The 23,960-nt window shown below is 43.7% G+C and overlaps 1 long non-coding RNA gene across 1 annotated transcript in view; it reads left to right on the top strand.

Annotated features, from left to right (window-relative positions):
- The window catches only part of LOC131484413 (uncharacterized), a 66,631-nt gene extending 42,943 nt beyond the window's left edge, over positions 1–23,688 (top strand). Inside the window, exon 3 of the long non-coding RNA XR_009248233.1 lies at positions 23,211–23,688. This is a non-coding gene — a long non-coding RNA (uncharacterized LOC131484413). The remainder of the gene's footprint in view (positions 1–23,210) is intronic.
- Positions 23,689–23,960: the final 272 nt, after the last annotated feature.

The following is a 23,960-nucleotide window of genomic DNA, read 5'->3' as shown; positions in this document are numbered from 1 at the left end:
GGAGGGTAAATAGGGTGTGTCTATCTGCAAAAATCTACATTCACAGGAAATCACAGACGAGTGATCACTGGGACAAAAGTATCCTCCCTTGGACTTGCCTGTGTTTATTGCTAACATCGTCTTTGTGGCCCTCAGCCTCTACATCCTCCAGTCTTCATTTGGAGTGGATTCCGTCCCCTGTATCAATCCCCATGGTGGCAGGAAGAACCAAGTGAGTTCCACCATCTCCTCCCTCTCCTCTCCACCTGATGAGGATCTTCTCCTGAGACCCTTCCACATCTGGATCAGGTTCTCCAGAGCTAACCACTGGGCTTCTGTGTCCCCTTGCTCAGATCAGGGTTACTCCATCCTTGTTCCTAGTTATTGGGCTAACTGGCCAGGCCCGTACATGTACATATTGCATCTCATTTGATATTTATAACAATTCAGTTAAAGAACATTAGTATCCCAGTTTTATGGATAAGAATACTCAGGCTCAGAAGTTGTAAATAATTTGCCCAAGGTCAAATAAATAACATATCTGGGGTTAAGTCTTAAACCTGTCAGGTTCTACTTTTTTTTTTTTTTTTGCTTCTCTCTACTTCCCTTTTAAGCTATTTGGTGGTATGGATTTAGGTAGTTTCTTTCTTTGTAACTTGGATTCTGAGGTTGTTCATCAGTTCCCCACCAGAGGCCTCTTTGGCTCTTATGTCCACTCCACACAGAAAGAAAATTTTAACACAGGCCAACTGGCCCATGCTTCCAGCCCATGCCAATCTGTGAAATCAAGTGGCAAATGTTAGTAGATGTTCTTGGCTGGGGATTTTTAAACTAAAGGATTCATTCCTTTAGTGATTATGCAATTGTTATTCAACACATTTACTCTTTCTTTTTTTTTTTTTTTTCAGATTTCAGAATAAAGCTTTTCTTACCATTGCTGGCTAACTGAAGATTATCTTCATTATAAAACAATTGGTTAAAGATAGCTATTGTCACTTGCAACAATTTGTTGCTGTGACCAGAATTTCTTTTTTCTTTTGAAATTATAGAACCAGGACAAAATACTGAAATAAATTGGATGGAGAGGATGATAGAAAATTGCAGCTGTCATCCTCTGCTTTAGATTTTTATCTTAATAAAATGAATTTCCTGTTCTTATCAGTCGTCTTTGTAATTAGTAAATGTACTAATTTCCTAATTACTGATTAAAAAATCTGTGTGTTAGGATTGCATATATTTAAAGAGATCACCTACTCAAAATGTTTGCAAAACACTGCATTGTCCATTCCTCTGAAAGCCTTCACTTCTGCCCGCTTCCACTGTCCCTGCCCTTGTAGACCCTCTGCCTTCTTGCTTGCACTCCAGTCTTCATCGCTAGTTCTTGACCCCAGCAAGGGGGGATCTCTTAATTCCCTTCATGCTATTTTGAACCTTGCAGGTTCAAAACCTTGGAGGTTTTGAAAAACCTTTGAGGTTTTCAGCTTTGTAGGTCCAAGCATCTGCCATTTTCTGGGGACAGGACTTACTTTTCCAGCCTAGCCCTGCAGAAGCAGCTCCTTCTGAGGCTGATCCTGCAAATGATCCTGAGCTGGATCCCCTCTTGAGAGGTGTGGACTAGTGTAACTCTGTTGATTGCTGAGAGGGCCAACTGGAAGCCTCAAAGATGGGTGCCTGAAGTTTATATTGTTCCTGTTCACACGTAGCAAGTCTGCACAAGTGCTGAGAAGCAGGCTTCCTGGCAATGGTACCTACCACTTATTGCCTAACCATTTTTTGGTCCATTTAAAACACGAAAGTTTGCACTCTTCAAATAAGGCAGTATTGGAGGAAACACGGAGTTCCTGACTCTATGCCATGCACTGTGCTAGGTGGTTCCTTGTGCATTTTCTCTTGTTTGCTTCTGGCTTGAACTAAGTGGCATAAACAAAACAAAGAACCCATTAGCGAGCACTTGTGAGATTGGGTTGGAGAAGTTTGCTTTTATAGGGGAAGAAGTAAAGGGAAGTATTTGCCACCAGGGCAGGGATTTATTTATTCTGCTAGTGATTCTCAGATTACACCTAAGGACTCTGATGCCTTTGGAGAGCCCCGAAGGATTCTGTGTACATGGGTGGAATCATTGGCACTTTGAACAGAGCCAGGGGGATGATTTCTGAAAGTGTTCAGGGCACCCTCATTTGCCAAAGGACAAACAACATGAGAAGGCATGATCTCTGTTTTCAAGGAGCTCACCAGCTCGCTTGGAAGAAAAGGCACAATAGTACTAGATAGTGTATAGTCATGCCTGGCACAGACCATTGAGGCCCAGGAGAATGAATGGTTCCTGCAAGCTGGGGGCTGGGAAGTCACTCTGGATAGTACGGCTGGTCTGGGCTGAGTTTGTTGGGGTACTTCTTTGTTTCCTCTGCTTTTTGCACATTTTTCATGTCTTGTGTATAGACCTTCTTTCCATAGAACTTTCTGTTCCTGTTACTTACAAGGAGAAGAGATTTACTCAGGTTACTTTAAGTAATGGGCATTGGGCATGGGGGATAGCATGAGGGTTTATTGTAAGGAATTGAGGGACAATAAAGGTAATGGATATCCATTCTGTGACTTCATTTCTTCTTCTTATGGGACTAGTATTAATGCCCACACATTGGGTTTTTTTGTTTTTTTGTTTTTTTGTAAAAGGAATAAATAAGATAATCCATGAAGATAATCCATGAATTACCTAGCTTAGTGGGTGGCACACAGAAGATCTTCAATACATGTAATTTCTATTATTATTGATAATTTCTGGTTTCTCATAATTTTTACTTGCTGTTGGCTCCTGTGGTTCAAACTCTGAATTCCCCTCAATGACTCTGTCTTGACATCAGGACTTTCAAACTCCTTTCAATTTTATACTTTCTTGTCCATGCCTGAATATCTTCTCATTTCCAACATTGTTCTTAACAGAGACTCTGGTTGTCTCAGCTCACAGTTTTGGTTGGGTCATGTCACAGTGATTGGCCATTTTGTTAGCAGGCTTCCATTGAGTCTGTGCCCTCTTCTGGTACATTATCAGAGACTGTTGGCAGGAAAAAAAACCATACATACAAGGGAGTGTGGACATGGCATGTTGGGTGGGGTGGGGGTGGATTCTTGGTGTTGTGCTGTTAATCCTTCATAGCCTAACATATAGATATCTGCCCAGTTCAGATTTGTGCACTATCTCTTACACTTAGTGTTGAGAGGACACATAGATGAGAAATACGTGGCCCTTGTGAGACCTCTCCATCAGTGAGTGTTTGGGAGTGGAGTAAACAAAGTGCCCAGAAACTGTAACGTGCGTTAGCTTCTGAGAGCAGAACAAGGGGACAGACTAATAGAGGTCAGTGGTAGGGCCTGAAGACTCGTGGATCAGGACCTGGCTCCTAGAAAAAGAGATTCTGGGCAAGGGCTTTGGGAGTCTTGCAGGCAAGCAGCAGCAACTATGCCAGATTTTGTGCTAAATGGACTCATTATTTTTTACAATATGCAATTGAGGTAAGTACTCTCGCTGTCTAAATTACACCTATGAAAGAATGGATGCTCAGAAAAGTTAAGTGATCTGCCTTAGGCCACACAGTGCTAGTAAGTAAGAAAGGAGTATTTTAAACCCAGGCACGAAGGTTTCCACAACAAGGGTGTGAAGGTTCCCACAAAAAGGGCACGAAGGGAAGGCACAGTTTAAGCTCATTCCACTGGGAAAGGCCCTTCAGTCCATTTTTCTGGAGCCTGCTGAGGAATGCTTGGGGAGAGACTGGAAAGGTGAGTTGGAAAAGATTGTGGAGGGTCCTGAATACCGAGTAGATTGGGGTTGGGACCAGAGTCTCAGTGCCAGCCCTTGGCAGTGGGCCTTGCATGTTGTGGAAGTTCAGCAGACACCTTTTGAAGGGATGGAGAATTAACTGCCAGGACATTTTCTTGGCTGCCACCTTGGGCACCCTAGCCTTGTTCCTTAGTTTTGCACTCCCTCCTCCTCAGCCCCTGCTTCACATGGACATCCGAGTGGTCTTCCTAAACTCTAGTCCTCTTCATGTCACTCTTTGCTTCAAGTCTCCCAATGGCTGCCTAGAACTCTCAAAGAAAGTTCAAACTCTTAGTGCCTCATTAAATAACTTTCCAGTCTGTACTGATCCCACATCCTCGTTCCTTTGTTGGTGTCCCTGAAGCTGCCACATTGAACTGCGTACCCTTCCTTCAACAGGATATCTGTTTTCAAGACTCCATGTGATTGACAGGCTGTCCCCCATGTTCTACCTAGAATGCCATATTTTATTCACTAGTGTTGTTGGCTCAGTCCCTTTATGGGAATTAATTTGTTAGCCTCCACAACAACCTGTCAAACAGACTCTTTAATTTACATTTTACAAATGAGTAAACTGAGGTTCAGAGAGATTAAAATTCTTGTCCAGGGTCACAGAAACTAGTAGGATCAGAGGCAGGATTACAGCCCAGACAGCTTGATCCCAAGGCTTGTACTCCTTACACATAGGATGGTGATCCTGTGTGATCTCCCTGCTTTATTTTTTCAAGGGATGGGCTCTTTCTTATTCTACATGGCCCAGATCAGATGTCTCTTCTATGGTACCTTCCTTGATTTCTCTCTCAGCCCCAAGTCCCTCCGTCAGAGGAGTCACTCCACAGGATTCTGCTCAATTCTCTAACAACATGTCTCACCTCTTCTATCAGGCTTTGTTTTCTAGAGCTCTGTTTTGTGCTGAATGTTCGTGTCCCTCCCAAATTCATATGTTGAAGCCCCAACCCTCAACATGACTATATTTGGGGATAGGGCTTTTATGGAAAAAAAGTTAAATAAGATCTTAAAGTTGGGGCCCTGATCCAGTAGGACTAGTGTCCTTATCAGAAGAGACCAGAGAGGTCACTCCCTTTCTCGCCGCCACGTGAGGGCACAGTAAGTAGGCAGGCATCTATAAGACAGGGCGTGAGCTGTTATGACTGTGTTAAATTAACATTTGTTGAGTGGAGCACAGGGTGCTAGATAGTGGCCCTCAGTTCAACAACAGACCACAAGAGAAATTGAAAAAGAGGAGTTTATTACTCTCAGGTCCTGAAGGAAGAAACTGGCATGCCTTGAGGGGTCACATGGGGATGTCAAGGCAGAGTGCAGAGATGGGGGGCCTGGGGCTCCTATCTTTATTAGGGTCTGTGAGTGGAGCACACTGATTTCCAGGCTAGGGCTGGATTCGTCAATTCAAACCAGAAGAACAGGGTATTGGTAAGCCCCATGGGATTCCTAGTTAAGGGGCACACGAGGCAAACAGACGCTGGGAGGCAGGGGGACTGTTGCTCACAAGGCTGTTAGGAAGTCCAATCAGGAACTCACGTTTGCTAATGACTCTGCTGCTGCAGCCTAGGACGTGAGGGGCTAGTGTCAGTGTAAGGTCCCCGCAGGCCACTTGGCCACACAAGATGGATGCTGAAGCAGTAACTCCATGGAGTGGCTTAGTTCATTTCTCGACAAGAGCCTTATCAGAAACTGGTCCTGTGGGATCTTGATCTGAGACTTCCTGCCTTCAAACTTGTGAGAAAATGCATTTCTGTTGTTCAATCCACCCAGTCTATGGTATTTTGTTAGGGCAGCTCAAGCAGACAAATGGAAGCTCTTTTCTTCCAACTGGTTCTCCCATCTGGAATGTGAGCTACTGATTGGTGGGGATCCTTTCTGTCACTGGCCCTGGATTCCCAACCTCCAACTTGGAGCTTAATGCCCGGAAGCAGGGCATGTGAGAGGCTCAGGGGTTGTGGAATCATGCTTCAGGGTGCCCTCACCACTGCTATAAGCTGACCAGAGCACTCTCCCTGCTCCTGGCCATGTCACCTGTGCTCTGGGCCCCTGGCACTCTGAGGTGGGGCTGCCTCTTCTTCACAGAACTTCCACTGACTGCTGATTTACTAGCTTCTCACAGAGGGCTTGGCGGCCTGCTGTCTCCTCTGGCCCTCGTAAAGCAGCCCCTCCCCTTAGCCCAGTGCCAGCAGCCTCCCGGCCGACTGCCTGGGCAGAATTTATGACAAGGATTCATCAGATTAGGAGGCACGGACAGGGAAGTTCTTCCCCTATGTGCAGAATGCAGTCGGACGGCATTGCAGGCCCTTCTGCTTGCTGAGCAAACCCACGTGGTAAGCTTGGCATTATCTGACCTGAGTTGTTTGGAAATGTTTTGATTTGACAAGAAATAATTTTTAAAATGTTCTGGAGCCAAATAGAAATTTAACTCTCCCAGGTCTGTTTGTGCTACCTCCTGCCCAGCTTTGGGAGTTTCCAGTGGTCTGCTCACGACCCAAAGGCAGCCTCGGGCTTTAGCCCAACTTCCACTTCCTCCTCTAAGAATGGAATATTCACCCCAAATCCTGAAGGCCACTCATCTCCTCTCTATTTGTTAAGTGTCCATGAGAGGGAGCTCAGAGCTGCCCCCAGTCATTTTCATGGTTAGACTACTCTGCTTCATAGAAAATTATTCAAAGTTTAAAAAACGTTGTGCCTTCCTCTTGCTTTTGCATCCCCTAGCCTTGTTCTGCCATCTTAGGCTGCAACTAAAACAATACAAATCAGCTCCATCTTTCGCACAGCGGTTTTCACCTATTTGTAGATAGCACTGTGTCTTATTCACCAAACATTTGTCAAGAGGCTGCTCTTCTGGGCACAGTAGATGGAGAGATGAGTGCAAGGCAACAGGTGTGATTTCACAGTTGTGTTCCGTACAACTCCAGGGGGGTCCACTCCCATAGATGACAGCCTGTGCAGGCATATTCTCGCTCTTGAGGCCCTCCCAGATTGCTCGGGGGGCTTCTGAGTCTTCTTAGCCTAGCTGAACCTCCTGGGCTCTCTTCGAACAATGTCCTCTTAGTGATGGCCCTGAGGTTGCTCACCATTCTGTTCTTCCTCCCCTGAATGTGTGCTTATCTGTCAGGGTCCCTCTGCAAGTGTGATCCTTTAGAGTGATTTAGGGCCTATCATCTTCAATCTGGACTTCAAACTTCTGTTAATGCAGCCATCAGGAAGAGCCATTGCTAAGATTTTGCGTTAGTGAGTTATTTTCTAGAGACCAACAAGACTTGGAGATCATTTGACTCAGATTAAGGGAAAGAGATACACACCCTTTGGCTACATGTGAAGTGGGTTCCTCTGCATCTAGCCTAACGTGCTATTTGGGATTATAATTATTCACTTTTATATTTGTCTCCTGTATTAGCTTCTTTATAGGAGGAGCTGAGTTTTATTTTTGTGCATCTTCTGAAACAGCAGAGTGTCGGGCCCTGGCGGTTACTTGGTAAATGTGAAATAAATGACATCTGCTATGCTCATGTCTCACCTAGGTATTGTAATGAAGAACACATGGCACTTACTCTTACAAGGACTTTGACAGGGTTTCTTATGATATAATCAATGAGTGACTGGCAGATTTTGAGAGGTTGATTTTGGGGGAGGCAGTGCTTCTGAGTGGTGCTCACCATCCCGTGGACTTTGCTGTACCCCAGTGAAAGGCTGTGGCTTTACCAGCAGTACAAGGACTTTTTTTGATCTCAATAATGGCACACAACCAGGGAAGATGAACCTGCAGCCATTTCTGGAAACTCTCAATTTTTAGGGATCATTGGAGGCACTAAGAGGAAAAAGTTTTGTGGGGCTTGGCTTTCAGTTGAGCCCCAGTATTCCCAGGGACACGATCATCAAGTTTTTGATTTTGTAAAGGTCTATGGGGCAAGATAAAAGTGTCACTGGACTCTCTTGGAGGTCACAAAGCCTTCAGCAGGTCACCTGCTCAAAGATATGTTCAAAGATAGGTGTTGGCACCTATTTAAAAAAATCAAACACATTCAAAATACCAGAGCTAAATAACCAGATAGAAAAGAACAAGGAGGGGGAGACTTTCCAGGGAAGGGAGGAAGGAGGGAGGGAGATAAGCTCTTGAGGGAAGGCAGGTGTCGGTTCTGCCTGTACACCCCCTTTAGGGAAGGCTGACCAGGTCACTGGGTTCACAAGTTCCTTCGTGATCTCTCAGTGTCAGCCATAAGCTGTGATAGCTCTCTCTCCTTCACTCCAGCTAATTCCTTTCCAGTGCCCCAGACAGTGGCAAATTTAGGCCTTGAATTTGGCACTCCTGACCCCTCGTCCTATAGCTTTCCATGGCAACACATATGGCTGCATTTTTCATTCACTCTCTGGTGCTTATATCATGATTTTATCCAGCTCTGGTCAAATATTCCTAATCATTAGGCTGAAGGAAGGCTCCTGACTCCGCCCCACTTTAGATTAAGACAACAAGATGAAGCTACTTCAGTTTTTGGTATCCCTCCACACCTCTCACCTCCTGCATCTCTGTTTTGTTCCAGAATGTCTATAACTCATCTTTGTGGTATTTTGTACATTTAGCTTAGGGTCGAATTCATAATAATATTTGGAAGCTACCTTAATTTCATAATTAAAAATGAAGTGACTCATTCAACCTTCTCTTTCTCTCCCCACAAATAATCTGGCCGTAAAACAAATCTCTGCTATTAAGTGGTATTTATTTAATTGTGATTTGCTGTAGAGCTGTTTAAGAGGGGGTCATTAGGTTAAAATCATTGCGCTTGTCCTCTGAGCAGAGGATGTCTTGTGCTGACTTACGTTTGGGTGTGTTTTCTCTGACGCTGAGCTAACACAGCCGTGTTTACATTATGCACATTCTCTAGTTGCTGACATTTTTTTGTTCCTCCAGAAAGAAAAAAGACACAGCACAGACTAATGACCCTATCTGATGTGATATATCAGGTCAAGCTGGACCAATGGGTGATATTTTCCACTTGCATTAACTACATTTTCTTCCCATCTTTCCAATCTTCCTCACCCAAATCAAGGTTCAAGAAGAAACTAGTAATTTTAGGTGGTCTAAATACTTTGTAGTTTATCCCGAGAGTCTCTGAGGTTGGATAGATCTTGAGGGACTAATAAATCAATGGGCTCCTTAGGCACAGACTCCAAAATACCACCTGAGCTCTTGGTTGTCACCAAATGGAGAGGAGTTTGGAGACCCATGTAGAGCTTTCTTTTTGAAATTTTGAAATGAGGCAGTTTACATACAATACAAAAAGATGCTCAGGGTAGGGCAGGGCTCACCATAAAACCCCCTTTGGAAACTTTCCTCAAAAAGTTTTTCCAAAGTCCTTCATCTTCTTCCCATTCAGAGCCCTCTTGGCTTTGCATTTTCTAGGCAGATGTGAGAAATGTCACCACATTTCCAAAGAGGAACTGAACAAGACAGATGGGCTCTACCCCAGCAGGACACCTGGATGGCAGCCTTATCTAGAGCCAAAATGGGACCGCATGTGCCTGCCTGTTTATTTGTTCTCCTGTTTGGAGACTTTCCCTGATTAATTACTTTCTAGTAATTGAGGCTGCTAACTAATGTCTCATCTGATTAACCTGTAGTTTGGCTCTTGGTCCCAGAGGGTGGGCTGGCCATCCAACTGGGGAATGAAGGAGGTCATTGGCCAGGGGCCCCTGGGATGCCAGTTTTGGGTTCGTTTATTTGCTTTAAGTCTTGTTTGCTATTCCTGCTGCAGTGACTGGCGACAGCTCCCCCCCAAGTCCCATCCAATCTAATTGGCCTGCTGAAACAGCAGTGAGCACAAGATTTAAGAAATGTTTTCTTTGAAAACTTCTGGTCCGACAGACACTTTGAGATCATGTTTCACCCTGTTTCAATTGCAAACCATTCCCTGGGACTTTCAGGAGAAATATTGAAAGGGAGTCTTACAGGGGAGCTGCAGCTCTGTGGTTTGGGGGGGGGGCTGATGAGCTGGAGGGTGGGGGGGAGGCTGTGCTGAGGCAGCCCGGCATCTTCAGAATCTAGAGACCCTGCCAACGTTAACACATCCGAGGAGGTATTCAGTATCAAAGTCTCCAATATTTGGCTCCATAAACACGATACTGGTTGCAAAAACAAAGCTAAGGAGCTCATGCTGATTACTTCAATAAAAGCTGTTTAATTATGAACGTTTGGGAAATGAAGTTACCAACAGGACCAGGAGAGCTTTGGCGTCTAGCGTGCCTGCTCCCAGCATCCCACTGTTAAACTAGATTGTCCACTCAGCTGAAAAGTCTGACACTGAGCAGGGTACACCCTCAGCCCCACAGGACACTACTCACTTGCCAGTAACACACCCTCTTGTTGCAGTGGCAAATTTTGGGAACTGAGTAGTGCCAGAACTATCTAATGTTAGCAGTGCATTTTCAGAGCATCCAAGGGTTACTTGGGGAGGTGGTCAAAACTCCTGGAAGACCTGCATTTGTTTCTAGGTAGCTTGGCTGACTTTTCTTTCTTCCCCCAGAAGTCCAGGTTCTGGGATTAGGCAAAGTAGATATGAATTCTGAGTAGGGAACCTGTGGATCTCGTTGTGACGGCATGTTTTGGAATTCTCAAATGAGTTTTTCTTGATAATAGTTTAGGAAATATGATCTTATTAATGCTTCTGTATAATTCTCCTCTTTTTGTGTGGTTATAGCCAGTTATTTTATGTGTGATGGAATAGGTAGAATCATCCATGTAAAAGTTTAATGAACAGAAATCAGAGTTGAATCTGTGTATGTAAGGAAAGAAATATAAGGACATACACATTGTCAAGGAGTGAACTTTTTCCCATAAGTAACTTTCCCCCGTAAATTGGTGATGACTTCTCAAAGAACCAAAAGTTTTTATATTTTAGTAATTTTTAAGGAAAATCTTTAAAACTTATTCATCAGCAGATATTGAATACAAATTAACATTCTTATATTCCAAATAACCATTGAGTAATTTATGTTTATTGCTGTGTGTGTGTGTGTGTGTGTGTGTGTGTGTGTGTGTACGTACTTTGGGTCATGAGGATATTCTGTGCTCTTATAATGACAGTATATTTTTGATTTTTATTTCCCTTTAACAATGCATAATAATTCTCTTCTTTTAGTGAATAAGATAAGGAATAAGTCGGGAGGAAATTCTGAGTGTTTGGGGCAAAGTCCTTCCTTTAAGTTCATACCTGCCTGGAAGGTCTGGAACCAGGTGGCTGGTGAGATACGGTGAAGGGGAGGGGCCTGGGGTGTGTGGACAGAGGGAGGGGATTGAATAGGGATAACTCTAGAGTTTGGTTGGGGGTCCTGGAGTTAAACTTCAGGCTCTGGAGCATTCACCTGGAGAACATGTGCCAAAAACTTTTCTTTTTCCCAGCTTACATTCAAAAATTCAAGTTAAAGGGTAACTTTTTATGTGTGATATACAAAGTTAAAATAACACCTCAAATTCCTCTGTGTATGGATTTGTTTTGTCTCCAAATGGTCAGAGTTACTGAAAGAAACTTAGAAAGGTTATTTGAGGTTCATAAGACCCTCTGGGAAGAGCCCACTTAGTCAGACTAGCCACTGGGACTTTGAGAAAGACCAATGTAGTGTTGTTACCTGACATTAGTGAGAAGGGGTTCTGACTGGTTCCCAGGAGCTTCCTGTGTTGTCATTAGCTGCAAATACCAGAATTTGTGGAGCAAGGAAAGGGGACCAGGCTGGGAATCAAGATGCCTAGCTCTCGGTCCAAGCTCTCTTGCTATTTGTGTGACCCTGGATAATTTATTTACGTTTTCTGAGTCTGGTTCTTTATTTATTTAATAAGCTAATAATACCAATGCCTTATCATCAAAACTGGAGCTACAAACCAATGAGGTAATGGGTGTGAGCGAATTTTACAAAGATGACCAAATGCTATGCAAATTCAAGGGCTACTTAATTCTACATATTTTAGTAACATTTAAGTCCTTTCAGACTCCATTCATGCTACAATGCCTTAGAGCAACAATAGTCTTAGAGGTCATCTCATTCAGTGCTCTGATTTTACATATAGGAAATTTAAGGAGAGAGGCAGGGAGAGAGGGATTTGCCCACAAAGTGATGTGGCATGGTAGTGCCAGGGCTGAAGCTGGAGCTAGGAGATCAGACTCCCTTTGGAGGCTTTTTTTGTCTGTTTGTTTTAAACAGTGTCTGTTATAGAGAAGGCTCATAGTCAATGATGGTTGAGTTCAAATGAAACAGCTTCAGATGTTATGAAACAATGAAATCCAAGGGGAATCAGGTAAAGGTGTCAAATTAAGGCAATTGTGGGCTATCATGACTTTCTTGACTTGGTTTGAAATCTACTGACTTTCCAGGTCCTTATCAGTTTGATCCCACAAAGGGAGCACACTCGTCCAGTTTCCTGTGTCTATCTTCTCAACTCACACATGACTGTGAGGTTTGGGAGCTCTCAGCACATAGGGCTTTGAGTGAGTAACTGCTCACCTGGTCACCTCAGGCAGATCCATGCCTTGCCTCCCCAATGGGGAGAAGGGAGTGTGACCAAGAGCTGGCCAGCCTTTAGGAAGGACCAGCTTTTAGGCAAGGGTGCTAGCTCAGGAGTATTCCAAGTACTTGGTATGTTTTTTTTCATAGTTGGGATGGGGCTCTTGACTGCTCTCCCTTTCATCCCAGATTTAACTCTCCATAATGGACTTGTGGGGTAGCCCAGTCCCAGTCCAAGAGTCCCAGATTCAGGTATCACAGAGGCTATGCCATGAAATGTAATCACCAGTTGTTGCGCAGTTGAGCTTTATGGGGGAGCTACTAGATATTTTGAATTTTTGATTCTTTGAATTTTATTTTATATTGAAACTTCTCCCCTGTCCCAAGTCAGTAGTACCTCAGGCAGGGAAGTCTGCTTAGGAAGTGGGAGGCTATGGCAGTCTTCTCTGTTTCCCATCTGTGCTATTCTTCCTTCCCCAATACCTGCCCTAGTCTGCTGGGATCATCTAGGGGTTTGTGGGGGTGAATTAGGGAGTGAGAAAGGTACTGCTTGATAGGCACTGTCATGATCCAGTAGTGTTGCCCTCTGGGTTTGGTGGAAGCTTGTTACTCACATTGAGTATCAACTACTGTTCCCTTAACACAGTTGCTGCCCCTTCAAATTGGCCACTTACTACTCCAGATATCAATATCCAGCCTTTTTTGGGGGATTATCTTGCTACCCAGTTCCCATGAGGATTTCCTGGGCAGAACTTTTTCACAACATGGTATATTCTGGTTATCTTTCTACAAGGTCCATATGGAATCCAAGGGAAACCTGAAACCCAGGCATTTCCCATAGAACCATCTCTCCTCCTTCTACGTTCAGGGCAGATGGCCTTTCACTGCTTCTCTCTTGTGGGTTTCTCCAAGTTTGGAGCCAACACCAGATTCTGGGCTTTAGACCCCAGATCAAACTCTTCAACCTATAATTCGAAAGCCCTCCCACCCCCCACCGCCGGCCCCCAACAGGTAAAAGGGATGCATTCCCTTTCCTTCTCTCACAGAGTGTGTGTAAGGGTGGTAGTAATGCTTAGTATTCTTGCCAAAAACATCCTTTCTTCAAGGTCTCTTCAACCTCAGAGTTTTCCAGAGTGGATGTTGGACTAAGGATTGTACATATGGTTTCTGAAACATTTCCTTTGCAAATTCTGCATTGGTGGGCTATCATCTCATTTTATAATGTGTTATTTCAGAAGAATCCCATTTTAACTCCTGTTACCCTTCCATTTGAGGTGCAGGCAAATCACATTGGAACCTGCCTTGTCTGCCTTGCAGGACAGAGGTAGATTTTAAAAGGCGTCATGGAAGGAAAGAGACTTTGCAAACTCTAACATCCTATAGAATTGTTTGGGCATTATTCTTAACATTATCCCTTTTAATGTAAGTATTGGAAAATAGGCATGTACAAATAAATCATATTTCTGTCTTTTAGAATAAATTTTCTGAATCTTTAGTGGATACTGACTGGCATTTTTGGCCATTGAGGCAATTCATTAGCAAACAGTCATTTCCAAGATTAACTAGGTTCAAACCACGTATTTCTTTCTCTTTAAAATTTTCTCCTACTTTTATTAATGCCTGATTGTCTTCATGTCAATGGAATGGTGGTCTTTGGTTACCCATAGGAACAGATTAAGAGTAGCTCATCAAAGTCTTTGCTGTAAACTATTGTACCCTACAAAGAGGCAATCTGTTTTTGCTGTTTGCAAAGGAATTCAAGACCTTTATGGTCACTAAGAACTAATAAAACCAATGAGCCATGTATATGAAAATGATCCCTGAGTCTAGTCTTCAACAAGCCAGTGTTTGCTAATCAGTTTGGGAAATAAATATGAGCAACCAGGGCTTTGGACTTGAGAGTGTGTAGTGTGTTGGTGAGTGGGATTTCTCCTGAAGTCATCTTGACATTCTGTATGGAAAATCATGAGAGTTTAAACAGGTTTGTCTTATATTTTCATATGCTAAACAACAACAATAAATAAACAAAAATAGGTAGAGCAAAATCAGAAAATTTAGTGTATGTTTCCAACCCCCAATTTTTAAAGTTTATAGAAGTGTTAATTTGTAACCAAAGGATGCCTCATAGCACTGTGTGCTTTTTGCTTTTACCTTCCCCAGATGTGTAATCTCTTAGGATGTGTTCCTACCAGAATGAGAATGATGGTTTTTCCTGACCTTTTAAAATTGTAATTTCCAGATATAATGCTATATCTTTTATTTTGTTTTCTTGGCATGTAATAGCCCAAATTAGCTGGTCTTGTGTGTAAGTGTATGTATATGTGTGTATGTATTGAGAGGAGGAGAGAGTAGGGGGACATGGGGGTTATGTTCAAAGGCTGGCACACAGGATTTATTATGTGTCCCCCAATATGGTTAAGTCTGACATTTAGTCTTTCAACAAATATTTATAGTCTTCCATGTTCCAGGAACCTTGGTCGTTTCTGGGGCTACACAGTTAATTAAACCCTGGTCCCTCAAGGTGCTTACATTGGAGTTGGATCTCTTTCACTGCTGGAAATGGAGCACAGGGCTTGAAAATTATTCACTATGATACACATTTATTCTTTATTTGGTACCCAAACAATGAGACAATCCTTGCTTAAGTAGTTTTTTTGAGAACTTTCATTTGAAAGTGCTTTTTCCATAAAGCATTCCTGTGTGTAGAGATCGTAGTTTTATGAGGAGTGGGAATTTTTCTTATGCAGATTTTCTTTATAAATGTGGAGTCACTGATGAAGTGGCAAGGGTGGGAGATTTAGAGGGTGGCAGGAAGATATACACATCTTTGGAAGTTGCCAAAATCAACACTAATAAGATATTCACTATCATAGTTTTCAGAGTGTGGATCTATAAAAGTATTGTGGTTATGTCTAGGACCAAGAGGCACTGATTTTTATTTTACTATGATATTGCAGATTGTGCCATTGGCAACAGAACTTATCATACCATTCTTTTGGCAAGATAAACTAAGTCTGGTTCTACTTCATTCTGCGTTGGGTTGTCTATGGATCTGGGGTAGATTAACTCCGTTCATGGGTGTCTAGGGCCAATGAGACTTAGTTGCAGTTCTGATTCCCAATTTGACATCAATCACTTTCATACGAAAGAAAAGGAGATACTTCTTTGGTTATGGTTGTCGCATAATGCCTGCTGCCATAGCTAAATCATACGGTCATCAGAAGACATGGACAAAGAGGGTGTGAGGACTTGGTTTCTGTAGTCATCTCTCCCAACGGTATACTCAGCATACTTACACGATGACTTAGTCAGTTGAGTTGCCAACATTTTTGTGAAGTGAACCTTGGAAGCATCGCAGAATAATACCTACCCAAATGGAGCCCAGGTCCACTGGCAACTTCCATTGGCAAAGGTGAGCAAATCTGGCCCCGGGGCCTAACTCCGCCTTGACTATTCCAGAGATAAGGAACCCCAGGTCTCACACTGTCAGAGCTAGCTCACTCTTCAGTAGGATATGGTGCTAGTTCTTGATTCTCTCATCCTAGGTATCCTGTGTGAATTAGACCCCTTTATATGGAGGACAGAATGGGATCTGCCTAAGAAGCAGGCATCCAGTGTCTGCTTTTCCAAATGTTGCTCAGGGTTGTGGACATGCCCTCAAGCATCATTCTTCTCAAGACCTCACAGCTTTTGCAGTTGTCTTGGGTTAAGAAAACGACATTACTCAGCCACAACCAGTTTCTTGCCAGGATCTCCCATAAAATGCATAATAAAGCTGGATTTTAAAGATGAAACATGTTTATATGGTCTCTCATATTGATGGAGTAGTCACTGAAGTTTCAATTTTTCCAGGAAGATAGGAGGCAAGAGGGTGGTGGTCTAATGGTTGCTCTGAATTGAAATAGGCAGAAAGAGCTAACAGATCTAGATATAGTAGAGATTTGCAAAAGGATGCAGGTGGTTGGCACTGGAAACAAGAACAGGAGACAGATGAGAAGTTGGTGTGGCATATATTTCCAGTCACTGCAGTTCTACAGTCCATGGCTGGCTGCCCTGGAGAAAAAGGCCGGAGAGTGGCTCATGGTAATGGAATACACATTGACTTAGCATGGGCTAAGTTTTCTAGGGTTATAGTAGATGATGGACTCTTTTCAACCATGCCTCACTGATGACTTTCCTCATTTTCCCAAACTAAATCATATTCTTTGGACTAAAGACAGAGTAAAGGTCCCTAGCTCAGACCTTTCTATTATGAATTACTTTGCAGTTGTTCCTCTGTGATTATCAGTTTTTATCATCTTCCAAAAAGTAGCAATCATGCCCACATCCTTCTCTGACCAGGCTGCATCCAAGGGTATCCTTTACTATCCTCCATCCTGGGCTTAATCCAAGACTATAGGCCACCTCCATAGTGACATTACCTAAGAAGTCCATTTGCCACCTGGAAACCTCCTTACTAATTGGTGGTCCCATTGCCTAGAATCTCTGCACAGAAGGCAGAAAAGAACTGTAAGTGTTATCTCTGATTCTTGAGTAGGGTTTCTCAGAAGAAGGAAAAGCTCACAGTGACCCATTAATTCCCTTGTTCCCTGAGGCTTTGGGCCCATTCTTTCTGATCTGACCTCATAGTATCACTGCTATGAATTCACTGCCTTCTTTTCCCCATCTATCTTAACTGAGAGACCCATAAATCACAAAATTTCATGATGGAGGGTTGTGGCCTCACAGACAAGCCCAATTTGTCTCCCAAGCATCTATGCACATACTTATGCATGATGTCATCAGTCTGTACTCTTGGGGCATCTATGTCTAGGTGCCCCAACAAGAAACTCTGAAAGTGTCTTGTCACCCTGAGGACATATTTTGTCTTGAACCACTAAGTGCCCATGAATTTGTCTCTCTAGTACTGTTATGTTCACATGAGGTCCAATGGGCCACTTAGGTCCTCAGGTGAGACTCAGAAGGCGGTCCTAGGTGGCCAGGAAATCTCTGAAAAAGCATAGCTGAACCAGGGTGATTCATCCTTGCCCAGGAGATATGGCTCTGAGTGCATACTCCAAGGACGATGGGAAGGGTGCGGTTATCTTACTATCAGGAGGCCTGGGTTTGTTGACTTTTATGTCCATGGTACTTTGTAATCTACCTGGGAGAATGAGAAGGGACCAGTGGATACTAGTCCACTCTTTTCCCCCTTCTGTCCTGACCTGCCCGTGATCTTCTTGGGCACATTATTTGGGAAGACTCGGGAAGGTGAAGTAGAAAGTCTGGCCTTACCGTTCAACTACAGCCCAGGGACCTCTTCATTCTGGTTTTGCCATCACTGTTGGCATGATTAAGACCCACGGGAGACTGCAAGAGGCCCAGTGTATACACTTCATTTTTGGAAAGAATCTTTATTCATATATCAGGGAATGGCTCTCAGAGTGTGGTTGACTCATTAATTGTTCAATTGTTCCTTCCTTTTTGAACAGACACTACCTGAAATACAGGCCAAGCTTCAGGAAAGAGATTGCCAAATTATAGGACAGTTTCTTTTTTGAACCAAGTTGTGCTTAGGAAAAGTACCATTCTTCCCTGTCTTCTACCCAGGCAGCTATGGGAGAGAAAGGGGACCCAGTTCTCTTGGGGCCTAGCCCAGCCTTACACATCCCAAAGCTAAGTTTATAGTGTACCCTGGATGGATGGGTAGTCAAGAGAGCAGGCTGTGGCTTGTGTTAGTGCTATCTCTCTCTCTTTCTCTCTCTGTCTCTCTCTGTCTCTCTCTCTCTCTCTCACACACACGTGCACACACACACACACACACACGGATACTTTGGGGACTCCTGTTCCAATAACTGGACCCTTCCTCACTCTTGACTCAGGAGTTTTGGGAAAGTGCTTCCCCACTTCCAGGTGCTGCCCCCTTAGAATAGTACATTAGGAAGCAGAGAGTTTTCTATCGGACATTTGATCTCAGGATTGGAGCTGCTTGTGTTCTGTGGAGACCACTCATAGCTCTATATGTGTAGATGTGGAGGACCAATCCACTGACCTCACTTATTAAGCACCTGCCTGTGCACAGAGCAGTGTGTGAAACACTGCAGGAAGTGCATAGGTGGACTGGAGTCCAGTGGATCAGTCTGGAAGAGAGACAAGTGAAACCACAACGCACGTGGAAAAGACAGGATGGATCAATGGGGATCATGGATTTCAGGGTAAAATTGAGGCTGGGGGTGGTAAAGTTACAGAATAAGAGAGGAGGGTACTGACTTCCTATGTGGACAAGTGGTGATGGGACATGGGGGTGCTGGTATTCTCACCTGAGATCCTCACAGGCACCTGGATTTTCCAGGGAGTGTGTTCACCTGAAGGCTGCCTTTCCTGCAGTGGCAGAAGAATGGATTTTTTTTTTTAAATTTTTGTTGTAATGTTTATTTATTTAAGGGGGAGGAGAGGGGTAGAGAAAGAGGGAGACACAGAATCTGAAGCAGGCTCTAGGCTCTGAGCTGTCAGCACAGAGCCTGACATGGGGCTTGAACTCAGGAACCCTGAGGTCGTGACCTGAGCCAAAGTCCGATGCTTAACTCACTGAGCCACCCAGGCACCCCAAGAATGGCTTTTAAAATAAAGGTCCGCTGCTTCAGCCGGTGCTCTGCCACCATGGGCTTACAGAATCTCGGATGCCTGAGACAAGCCACTCTGGTCTGCTTTCCCTGCATCACCCTTTCGGGTCTCTTCAGGGTTTTCTTTGACCATTTAAATGACAGAGGGGAATTTTTGCAGGGATGGTCACGGGGAGAATATTTTTATAATGAAGGATATTAAAAAAAAAATAAGACAATTACTGCAAGATTTTGAAATTTGACAAGCCGACATTTTCCATCCCCATCATGAGACTTTGCCCAATTTCTTGGACCTTTAAATACCACAGATAAGCTTTGGTTTCTGGCTAGCACCGAAGGGGGCTCAAGCAGAGATCTGTGGAGGCTCAAAATGACACCTGTGCGGGGGCTGCCAGTAATTCTAGCATTTCAGGCCCAGTTTCCCCTCTTTTACCCTAATTAACTGGATGCTAATCCTCTGCTAGTAGGATTTGGCTTCAGAACACCCAGTTGTAAATTCCAGCTTCAACCAGTTACTAGCTGTGTGACCTTAGGTAAGTGAGTTCATCCCTCTGAGCCTTTGTTTCCTCATTTGTAAAATCAGGATAAATACCATTCTAAACCCACCTGGTTTGGGCAGGATCATCTGTTTCGTTGCAGGGTGTTTCGGGCGCAGCGCAGTGAGTGATGCTGGGTACGGGAAGTGGGGCTTGCAGCTTCATCAGAAGGCAGGTGACCAAAGCAATCATTCTAATACAATGTGAGAAATGCGATCACGTGTCAGAAGTGATTTCACAAGTGTATACGTGGGCAGGGTTCAGTGAAGACAGAGAGGGCAGAGGAGATGGACCAGGAGGAGCCTAAACCAAGAGATGTTTGACCTGAGAATGGAAGGCCAGGGAGTCGTGGGTGGGCTTGCGAAGGGAAGTCTAGAGAGGTGACCCTGAACACAGGTATAGAAGCGTGGAGGCAACCCATGGGCTCATACTGCTGCATGACTTGGTGTGACCTGTGTGTGGTGTGTCCGAGGCAGGGGCTGGGTGACAGGGCAGGGTGCCGACCAGATTCTCATTGAGGGCAGAGGCACCACACTGTGGAGGTGACAGGTTTCTTCTCGGTGGCATCACTCATGACTGGCTTTCTGAGGTAGGGCTGTTCTTAACCTTAGGCCCATTCCTCTGATTGCTTTTCTTCAGAGCAGTTCTCACCAGCTGAAATTATTTATGTACCTTAAAATTTAACTTTTGGTGTAAATTAAATGTCTTCTTAATGACTGTATCCTTAGGGTTTATGCATATAGTTGCTATAAAGTAGGAGCAATAAATATCTGTTCAGTGGATGAATAAACAGCAAGTGGTTTACTCGTATGAAGACCAAATTATTCACAGCCTATAGCACAGATTCTAAGAGATGCCCTAAGAGATGTGGTCAACACCCCTGAGTCTACTGAGGAAGAGAAAGGAAGAGTTCACCTTCTTTGCTGTAAAGTCTTCTCAGGTTGGGAAAGTGAACATGCTTCCCATGCATCTGAGAATGAGGAAATGAATTTCCATGCCTCTTCTTGTTTCTGCAGAGAAGGGAGGCAGAAAGAGACAGTGGTCGACTCAGAGACCCTCAAGAGTAAAAAGAAGGGATACATCGCTCCATGTTCCTGTCACAGGCCCAGAAGTCTTCATGATCTTGGTGGTAGGAGAGATGTCTGCTTTGAGCCCCTTGTAGACTCCAAGGTTTGACACCCCATTTGGTTACTCTGTCACACTGTAAAATACCATGATGTGTCAAGTTAATTTGGCTTCCCAATCACATTTCTGCAATCATTCCCCGTAGCTGCTACTGTCTCTAAATGTTTCCTTTGAGAAGAGATTTACTAAAGAACGTACAAGTTCATTTATGTTCTCTGGCTCCTCCTAAATTGCCTAGTAGTAATAGGTTATGAGAGGAAGCATTTGGCATCCTTACAACTCTTAGAGTTGGTTGCACATCCTCTTGTTGAGAGCACCAGAATCACACTGTACCTGCCTTTTGTAACAACCATATCTTAGTTTTTCCACTGAGTTTTACTCAAATGCTAGAGAAGCATTTTCTGTGGCTCTAATGACTCTTAAAGGCAGCTAGCAGAGCCTAGTATTGACTCTACCTCAGCCTGACCAAATAGCTGATGGCTTGTGGATCAGTCCCAGTAGAGGTTTAACAAAGAGAGTTTATGTTCAGAGCAGGGACAAGGTGAAGGAAAAGGACAGGGACCAGCCACCCAGCGGCCAGCAACCGTGGGAAGCCATGAGTCCTGAGGGGCAAGATGAGGGACCATGAATGGTTACCTGGGCTGTCCTCACAGTCTTTGAGGCTTTCCTCTGCCTGTGCCCTGCTCTGTGAATACTCAAGAAGAACAGAAAGTGTCTGTCCTATAGTTTAGGAAATGGTGCTGGAAAACCGACCACTTTTAAGTTCTGAAACTGTGTGAAGAGGTTGGGACAGGAGAGCCTGAGAGTCATGTCTAGTGAGTTAGGCTGGGGCAGGATTTATAAACTCTGCTGCCATGCCAGCATTTTTTGCCTGCAGTAACAGAATAAGAGCTAATAATTAGTGGGTATTTACCATGCACTAGTCCTTGTTTTAAGCAATTTGCATTATTAACTAATTTGCTTTTTGGGAACATCCAATGAGGGACATACTACTTTTTCTCTGAGTTTAGAGATGAGGTCATGATCACAGAGTTAGGAAGTGGCCATGTTAGAGTTCACATCTCAGTGTTCTGTCTGCTCTGCCCAAGTTCTTGATCAGGGAGCCACAGTGCCTCTCTTTTGTAGTATTTCCACTGTTACATCTCTGAGGTCTAGTTTGTTTACTGAGGACCCTCCTATTCATGGCTGCCAATATTTCTGCCCACTTCAGAAACCCTCAGAGAGAGGGTTTGAGTTATCTGTGGCAGAGATTCTCTGTGTCACAGTAGTCTGCACCTAAAAGGGTGTAGCTTCAAAGCCAGTCTGCAGCTGGTCTATACAGGCTTTCACCGGCCCCTAAACTGGCCAGCTTAATGCAGTGTACAAATTGCGTGTCTGAACAGCCCAGTTCAAAGTGTTCTGGTGAGTGGCACAAGTGAAGCTTACTCAGTGTTCTTAGGTTTCCAAGAATCTTTCCATGAGTTTTTAGGAAGAACATTATTTAGTTATTAGAGTTTTGAAAACCGTATGTAATAATTATAGAAAGTTTTTTTCTTACACAATGTTTATACAAGGAAGAACATTAGTTATTATTAAAGTTTTGAAAACCATATGTGTAATAATTATACAAGTTTTTTCTTGTACAGTGTTGCAAGACCACAATATTATTATTTCCATTTTATTGCTGGAGAAACTGAGACTCAGGCCCATATTATAAAATGATATGGACATCAGTGGACTGCGAACCCTGAGGTCATTTTCTGGCTCTTCCTCCAACTAGATGTGTGACTTTGGGCATGCCTTCTCCCTCCCTCTCTCAATCACTCTCTTTCTCTCTCTCTGGGTCTCTGTCTTACCATTTATAACATTTGAGGCTGAATTTGATTTCTGAGTTCTTTTCCAGCTCTGAAATTCTATGACTTACTAAGATCAAAGCAAGTTGCATGTTAATTGATATGTTTTATAGATGACATGGTTCAAAAAAGGATTCGAGGTGGCTTATAGGATTAAAAGGCACTTAAGTCAAGATGGTTAAAAATAACAACAGAATTGAAAATAATAAAACACGATGCAAAAGATATGCTTCAAACACCAAGACTGAATGAGTCAGTCAGTATTATGTCTGGAGTCCCAGAATTCCAGGATGCTGCAGCTGAAATTAGCTGGAGAAATCATGGCTTTTCCACATACATCCCAGACTCTTAAGCTTCTCCTCTGGAGCATTCTGCCAGTAAGAATATGTTATTTCTGAATGAAACCCTCTCGGAAATCTGTCTTTCTGACCCACAGGATCTGTGAGTCCAGAGCATCTTGGCTGCTAAGACATGAAGAGATTTGGCAGCTCAGCCAGGAGTGGATCCCAGGTCTCCTGATTTTTTCCCAGTGCTTTGTCCGTGGCTGCATGCCACCTCCTCTAATGACAGTGACTCTACCATATAGTAGACAGATGGAGATTTGTGGTTATACAGTCTTTCCATAAATAGCATCTCTCTGATTCTCTTAACCTCCTGAAGGTAGGCAGGAGAAGTGCTATTAATCCCATAGTATATCTGAGTGAACAGGCTCAGAAATGTTGCGAATTTTCCCGAAAGCACACTGCTAGTTAATGGAGAACTGCACCTGGAACCCGGTTCGTTGACTCTGGAGTATTCAGTGCTTGCCTTATGCTATCTCCAGGGACCAGTGTTCTACGTTGATGTGCCAACAGTCCACTTCTCAGGAGGTAAAGTCAAAGCAGCTGGTCTGAGACAGCCTGACCCACACATGGCCCAGTGACTACCAGAGACAACCTTGGGAAGCGGAGTGTTGGTAGACTCCCTGGCATTGAACCTGTGACCCAGACACCCGGCCTTGAGTTTAAACTCTGTCATCTCAGACTAGTTTTTAGCACTGGGAGTATATAAAACTTCATGCTATGTATTGCGCAGGTCTTGAGATTGAGACTGGTGATATTGAGGGAGAGCCAGAGTTTGAAGCAGGTTAAATATCTCTGAGCACAGCAGGGGCTTTTCATCAGATTCAGCTGTGGGAAACCCTTGAACCAGACCACATTGCTACTGAACATGTCATCAATCAATCAACAATTATTTCTTGAGACAGCAATGTGAGAATTCAGTGAGATCACCTAAGTGACAAGTTAGGAAGGCAGCATGGCACAGAGAAAAGATGTGGGCTTTAGAGGCATTCAGAAATAAGTTTGAGGGCTGGTCCTATTCTTTATGAGCTGTATAAGCCTGACCAAATTACCTAATCTCACTAAGCCTCAGTTTATCCATCTACAGAATGGGGGAAAATACCTATTTCATCAGGCTTTGAAAAAGCACTTATTTTGGGGTACCCGGGTGGCTTAGTCAGTTAAGCATCTGACTTCGGCTCAGGTTATGATCTCAAGGTTCATGGGTTCAAGCGCTGTGTCAGGTTCTGAGC

This window comes from Neofelis nebulosa, chromosome 9, assembly GCF_028018385.1.
Source record: "Neofelis nebulosa isolate mNeoNeb1 chromosome 9, mNeoNeb1.pri, whole genome shotgun sequence".
NCBI lineage: Eukaryota > Metazoa > Chordata > Mammalia > Carnivora > Felidae > Neofelis > Neofelis nebulosa.
Note: the sequence above shows the minus strand (reverse complement) of the source record. Positions and strands in the feature narration are given on the sequence as shown.